Raw genomic sequence first — 6,000 nt, 5'->3', positions numbered from 1 at the left:
AGCAACGTCGCCATAAAGTTGTCATTTGGTCACAGCGACATTACCTTCTGGCTACGTTGTTGCAACGTCACAGCTACTTTGCAAGACAATGTTGTCACTTGGTACCATTAGTGACATTGTAGCGACGTTGTGACCTGGTCAGCTGATGATGTTGCAATTTGGTACCGTTAAGAACGGTGCCACAACATTGTGATTAGGTCAGCTGGTGACATTGCCATTTGGTGCCGTGGGAAACGTTTCGGCGACGTCTGCCAATGACGTTGCCATGTAGTATTGTGAGTGATGTTGCCACAACATCATGATCAGGTCAGCTGATGACGTTGCCATTTAGTATCAGGAAATGTCCCCGCGAAGTCAGCCAATGACGTTGACATGTAGTATTTGGAGTGATGTTGCCACAACGGGTCAGCTGATGACGTTGACATTTGGTGCCGTGGGATACGTCCCCGCGACGTCAGCCGATGATGTTGCCATGTAGTATTTGGAGTGATGTTGCCACAACATCGTGATTAGGTCAGCCGATGACGTTGCCATTTGGTGCTGTGGGAAATGTACCGGCGACGTCAGCCGATGATGTTGCCATGTAGTATTTGGAGTGATGTTGCCACAATGTTGTAAACGGGTCAACTGATGAAGTTGCCATTTGGTGCCATGGGAACTGTCCCCGCGACGTCAGCCGATGATGTTGCCATGTAGTATTTGGAGTGATGTTGCCACAACATTGTGATTAGGTCAGCCGATGACGTTGCCATTTGGTGCTGTGGGAAATGTACCGGTGACGTCAGCCGATGATGTTGCCATGTAGTATTTGGAGTGATGTTGCCACAATGTTGTAAACGGGTCAACTGATGATGTTGCCATTTGGTGCCATGGGAACTGTCCCCGCGACGTCAGCCGATGACATTGCCATGTAGTATTGTGAGTGATGTTGCCACAACATTGTGAACTGGTCAGCTGATGATGTTGCCATTTGCTACCATGAAGAATAGTGCCACAACATCATGATCAGGTCAGCATTATACCTATTGGTCGGGGATCGAACCAGCAACCCTTCGGTTTCAAGTCCTGACCAGTAGGCCATGACTGCCCCAAATTAGTTAGAAATATCCACCATAATGTATTCAGATGTATATGGGGAAATGTATTGGTAATATTTGTAAAGATATATGTATATGCACAATATATGTACATATATGAGACCATGCACATACAATGTATGCACAATACATATGTGGTGATACAGTATATACAGTATATGTACAGTACATGTAACATCTAAAATATATGAGTACTTACAGTTTTTCTCAGTTGCTAAAACACTAAAACCCATTGGCTGAAGAAAGTTCTCAGTTGCTTGAACTCATTAAGCTAATTATTCAGTCTGTTGTCAATACCTTAAACCATTTCACATGGTAAAACACAATTTTTAGAAAAACTTTAAACACTCATTCTCAAAACACATTCTGCACTAATGCTTATGTACTGTATCCATACTGGTAAACACAAGTGGCAAAAATGAAATACAAATAGACATACACATATCATCGATTAAACACAACCACTCAAAATTGATTTCACTTGTTTCAAATGATGTGACAAAACCAATATACGCCAGTTCAGAGAGCAAACAGGTTGTTGAAGGTGGGAATGAAAATGGATAAAAGAAACTATGTAAGAAGACGAGTGCATATGCAAAGTGGGGGATGAGGAGGAAGGGGAGGATGGCAAGAAAGAGGATTTTTATTGGACACTGTACTACAGTGCATTGTAGGCTGTATACTGTACAATACTGTAAACAAATCGTATGGCCCTGAACATTGTGCTTTCCATTTGTTTACAGTACTGACTGCTCAATAGATTTTGACTGGTGCAAGTTCATATCAACAAAGAACAAGAATCAAAGGACAAGTTTGTGAGATGCAGGATACTGTAAAAATAGAGGTACAAGGAAGAGGAAGAACAAAAAAATGCAAAGAGCAAAGCAAAGTAGTAATTTCTACTTGATGTTTCCTGTTTTGAGGCGAAAGTTGGATTTTGCAAGAGGAGTCAGAGGTTTTGTAAATAGTGCTTGTAAATAGGGTTTTGTGTTTAATGCTTTAAGAAAATGGAGCAAGGTTTCAGAAATTGTGTTTTAGCAATTCAAAAAAACTGTAATTGTTGTCACTTGTGTTTACCAGTATGGATGACATGTGCATTAGAGTTCAGAATGTGTTTTGAGAATGCGAATGTGTTTAGAGTTTTGCTGAAAAGTGTAAGTGGGATCTGCAACTGTGTTTTACCATGTGAAATGGTTTAAGGTATTGACAACAGACTGAACAATTACAGTAGCTAAATGAGTTCAGGCAACTGAGAACCTTCTTCAGCCCATGGGTTTTAGTGTTTTAGCAACTGAGAAAAACGGTGAAAAACTGTAAAAAGTATTTCATAATGAGGGGCGAACTAATGTAGCCTAAGGTGTCTCTTATTTCATGTTGAGGTTTGCTTCCCAGCATGCATTGCAAGTCAGTTGCCTCGTTTATAGGCTATTATTGTTATTGATTTTGAAACAATATGGTTGAAACAGTTTAGCTTAGGCTCAACTCTTACTGATGTTTTGAACAATAAATTCAATAGTTTATTTTAAAAAAAAGAAACCGTGGACGTGAAACTACTAGTTCTAACCCAGTATAAAAGTCCAGCTGACAATTCCATCGTGTATCTTGTTGGAGGACATAAGCCTGAATGGTTGAAAATCAGCTACACACATAAGGTAAGTTCATACATAGACTGTATGTAATTAATAGCAAAATGGATAACCATGAAGATGTGATCTGATGTTACATAGGTTGTCTCTCTCCCACAGTAACAGTAATATCACCCGGATCAAAGCATTCACTGTGCCTACAGGTATTAATTGGCCTATGTACAAGTGCTGTAAGAAGGGTAGTTGTCATGTAAGGCACATACTATAATTTTATTATTGTTGCTGTTACGGATTGGCAAGTTACGTTGCGGTTACGTAATGAAACCTTCCACTTGCAACGTTGCCGCAATGTTGCCTGAAGTTGTTGTTAAGGACTGGCGACGTCGGTAACTTACGTTACGGTTACGAAACGGCACCTTTCAATTCCATGTTGCTACAACGTAACCTGATGTTGCAGATACGGAGTGGCGACGTTGGGGAGTTACGTTGCGGTTACGAATTGTCACCTTTCACTTTGCATGTTGTGGCAACGTTGCTAAACAGGACTGGTGGCGTCGGTAACTTACGTTACGGTTACGGAACGGCAACTTTCAACTCCACGTTGCTGCAACGTCACCTGATGTTGCGGTTACAGAGTGGCGACGTTGGGGAGTTACGTTGCGGTTACGAATTGTCACCTTTCACTTTGCATGTTGTGGCAACGTTGCTGAACAGGACTGGTGGCGTCAGTAACTTACGTTACGGTTACGTAACGGCACCTTTCAATTCCACGTTGCTGCAACGTAACTTAATGTTGCAGTTACAGATTGGTAACGTTGGGGAGTGACGTTGCGGTTACGAATTCTCACCTTTCACTTTGCATGTTGTGGCAACGTTGGATACGACGTTGTGGCAATGTATTTTGGGTCATTCAGTTACATTGCAGCAATGTACTGGCAACGTAACTGTGCTAGCTGGGCATGAGCAATGCACTGTTACAAACAGTGCAGCGTGCAAGACTATTTTTTACTATTATGAGACGAAGTCTGATGTGAAATGGGTCTTAAATGTTCCTTTTTGGGGGGGCACTGGCTCTTGTTCCTAGATACACTGAAATTATGAATTTAGTTTAGAGATAAAATCCCGCCTGCACTGAAAACTGATTGGTCAAGATGCGTTGCAAGCACATACGCACCACCCCTCTCTCTATCCCTCTCCATCATCTGTGCGCTACAACCAGATGTACACGCCATTTGAAGTTTCGGTCTCGCGTGCGTGTTCTTGCTTGCTTGTTCTAGATTCCGGGACATTTTATCTCATTTGCGGGCGCCAGGGAGGCGCTATCAATATGCGGGAGACTTGGAATGTCTGATATAACACCAGGCGCAAAATGCACTAGGCTACATCATGATATGAAATGCCTAGGCTAAACAACGTGAAGATATTTGTTTTCCAACCGTGAACAAGTCATTTTTTTTTATTTGCATGTTTTGCAGGCTTAGGCTATCCAAGAAAAACGAATCAAATGAACCAAAGGCTGGTCTTGTATTAGGCTAGGTGAACTTGGCTATTAAACTCCCATTAAACTTGGGAGACTTTTTGTGGCCCATCTGTAAACAATTCTGGGTCTTAAATTTAAGTTGTATGTTTGCCATTCCCGTGCTATTGCTCTGTATGCATTTCCATGTTTGCACTGCACGGCTATACCAAAAAATATTTGACTGTGGCGCGCAATTTTACGCACGGGGCGCACCTTGAAACAGTGTTTACCCAAATCCAACCCTTCCCATAACGTGTAAGGTAAATTGTGCTTGCTAGTATGATTAGTTTTTTTTAACTTGTCGGCCAGCTAGCCACGGTCATATACCTATATTTCGAAGGAAAATTGACTGTGAACCACAAGTATGAAATCATGTGTGTAAGCCTATATAAAATGGAGAGTGACGTCACCAGTCGAAATAGCGGTATCCCCCGAAGCTCACGGTATAATTCGAACACTGGTGGCAAGGGCTGCATAAGAAAGGTGGGGGAGAATTGGGATTGGGGGGGTGCACCAACAAGGAGCACCCAAGAGCAACAGGGGCAAGGAAAAACTCCCTTACCAAGGAAGAAACCTTGGGCAGATCCACGGCTCAAGGGGCTAACCCAACTGCCAGGGGTCTTGGTGTGTGTGTTGGGGGGATGACAGGGAAGATGGGATAGTGTGCTGTGTATGTGGGGAGAGGGCAGTGTGCAATATGTGTGTTGGAGAAGCTTCCTCATGAGAAAATGTGCTGTGTATTTGGGGGGGGGGGGGGGGGGCAGTGTGCTGTAAGTATGTTGGGGATGTGTGTTGGAGAAGCTTCCTGATGAAATAATGTGCTGTGTAGGTAGGGGAGAGGGGGGGGGGGGGCAGTGTACTGCAAGTATGGTGAAGGGACTTACTATTGCAAGCAGACTACTGTATGTAAGATGTATGTGAGTGATGACAGTGAAGATGTGTGTGTGGGCGGGAGGGGAGTGGAGCAGTGACTGTGTGTGTGTGTGTGTAGTGTGTGTGTGGGTAGGTGGGGGCAGTGTGCTGTAAGTATGTAGAGGATGTGTGTTGGAGAAGATCCTGAAGACAAATGTGCTGTGTATGTAGGGAGGGGGGGGGCAGTGTGCAGCAAGTATGTAGAGGAGGCTTACTGTAGCAAGCAGTGTGCTGTATGTATGTGAGGGGATGACAGTGATGATGTAAGTGTGTGTGTTTTGTGTGTGTGTGTTGGGGATGGGGGTGGGGGGGGCAGAAAGGCTAGGCAATCAAGGACATGGGTAGATAGATGGAGGAAAAATCAACAATAATAAATAAAAAGTTCTATGGAGATGTGCAAAAGTGGGAGAAAGTCAGATATGTGTGTGTGTGTGTGTGTGTGTGTGTGTGTTTTAACGTGTGATGAAATAAGAAAATAAATAAAAGGTCTGTAGCATAGGGAGAGGTCATGAGTGCTGAGGAGTGAATGAGTGCAAATTCAGTAGTGTGAATTCAGAGTTGGGAAATGTTTGAGAGTGCTGAGGAGTGAATGTGTGCAAAGTCAGTATAGTGTGAGTTCAGAGTTCGGATGGCCTGGGGATATGACTATGCACCATATTGCTAGCATAATGTTATTATTATATACACCATTTGAAAGCTTTGACTCTTGGGAATCCAAAAATGACAACTTTTTTCATGTACAATCTGTATAGTGCTTTACATTCTCAGCTTCATCTTATTATGTCTCAATTAAATTTGATCCAAAATGCCCCCCTCCCCTCCTCCGCTTTTGGTGCTACCCTGACCTCTGGCTGCAGTGTAGCTGCAGCACAATAAGTAGATGCAA

The sequence above is a fragment of the Alosa pseudoharengus genome, unplaced genomic scaffold, assembly GCF_046254945.1.
Source record: "Alosa pseudoharengus isolate Yale_2024_CS ecotype anadromous, Long Island Sound unplaced genomic scaffold, YU_APseudo_1.1 YU_APseudo_1.1_scf_4, whole genome shotgun sequence".
In the NCBI taxonomy this organism is placed as follows: domain Eukaryota; kingdom Metazoa; phylum Chordata; class Actinopteri; order Clupeiformes; family Clupeidae; genus Alosa; species Alosa pseudoharengus.
This window is presented reverse-complemented; position numbering follows the sequence as displayed.